The sequence below is a fragment of the Crassostrea angulata genome, chromosome 6 (genome assembly GCF_025612915.1).
Source record: "Crassostrea angulata isolate pt1a10 chromosome 6, ASM2561291v2, whole genome shotgun sequence".
Lineage (NCBI taxonomy): Eukaryota > Metazoa > Mollusca > Bivalvia > Ostreida > Ostreidae > Magallana > Magallana angulata.
The window spans coordinates 328,708-330,681 of record NC_069116.1 but is presented as its reverse complement, the minus strand read 5'-3'; positions in this window follow the sequence as shown (position 1 = coordinate 330,681).

Here is a 1,974-nt window from a genome sequence, read left to right as displayed (position 1 = left end):
ATCGCTTCTATCTCAGAAACTGGGTCAAGTGTACAATAAAGATTATGATATCAAGATAAAGGCTTCATTGTTTGTTCTGGCTGTTACTTTCATTTATTAATTTATTGTCTAAATTGTTTTCATTTGATATTATTCTAGTGTGATTTAAGAATTGTTTATTTATCAGAGGTGTGTAAAAGAACGTACAACTTAATTCACATTTCCTATACAATAAAATGTTTTCTTTGTCGGATGTCACCCTCTGATGTCTGCCCCGTGTCAAGGGTCACCTGAGAGCAGACACGTGGGGGACCCGCCCACCCTCTGGGGAGCTTCGTCACTCGCTGAATAACGACCCTTCATTTGTAACTACACGTATAATACTGTTCTTAAAATGTCCATGTAACTCCCAGTTTGTTGATGCGTTTGGTATTATTTAGTTTTGTTTTGGAGGGTTTTGTGCCCAATTCTCGCATTTTCCCCATTTTTGTTACATGAATATGTACCAGAAAAAACAACATTTTGTCTAGTTCTTGTGCCTTTTTACCCCGTATTACTGTCCTTTTCTTCTTGAATTGTGTTAAACAATTGTGTCAAATCTAAAAGTTTTAATGTTTTCGAAAGCAACTCGAAAAAAAAATCAACGTCAATAGATTGCTTATATCATCATTTGTTATCATGATACATGTATTTAAATAAAATAAGTAATGGCAAGTTATATAAATATTAATTGTTGAATACATTCACCTGTACATATTCATGGTACATACATATTTTTTTCTGTAAGCGAAGTACACTGTAGCTATGTTTACAAGCCGTATATAACTTACGTGTATACAGAAATATACACGATCTCGGTAAATGTAACAACCCACTACCCCTACCCCTCTCCCTCCCCCGGGGAAAAAATTCAGTCTTTATTAACATTTCACTAGAATAAATTAACTTTTATACCGAAGAAATCTGAATGTGTGCGTCTTTCTCTTTATGACCAATTCCCATTCCGTTTTATCACATCTCGTTTTTTTTGGTTATGCAATTATTTGACACATTCATAAAACTTTCTTTATTTCGTATTCTCCGTCAAATGTCTTTTGAATATCTTATGATTTAGAAATTATAAACCAGTAATTAATTTATGCTTTCACTGAACTATAAAAAAGCGATGCACGTATGACGTCATTATGTTGATTTTTGGAATTTCCCTGGTCGCACCATTTGTAACAGTACTCTGTTGTATAGTATGACTGCAGACATTTTAATCCCGGAATGCTGACCACAGGTATCAGCTAATTCACAAGTGTCGTTTACTTCCGATCAGAAAAGACAATAGCGCTCTATTGATTGTTTATAGATCATCGATCAGTCACCGTGAAAATCGAGGGGATTTTGACAACATCCGGAACATCTCGGAGCATTGAAAGTTTTTCAAAATCAAAATTCACAAGCTCTACAGCTTTAACCGACAGTCAATTACATACATGTATAATATTTTTTTTTTATTTCTTGCAAATATACACTGAATTATGTTATAGTGCATTATATATGTATTTATACATAAAGAAAAATGGTTTTCATTATGTTTTACGTGAAGGTACTTTCTCTGTATTTCATTAAAAAAAAGCGATAAAAAATTAATGAAACTTAAATTATTAACGGGAAACACTGCACTTTACTGGAATCAATTATCTGATAATTAATTAAAATCTGTAATGTCTGTTTTAAACTAAAGTGCTAAATACCATTTATAGATTTTTTTGTCTAAATATAATTAATCAATTAAATAAATGAAGATCAACAAATATACGTTATATTTTAAATAAAATATCAAACATAATTTATCGATACAATTAAACAAGCGTTTTGATATATTGAAAAGAATGAAGCTATTTATATGTTAAGTTTTTCTATTATTAACAGCTTGTATAAATTTAATTGCACTTTTATAAGTGTACAAACCGGTTACGACAAAGAAAAATTATATATATTGACAGT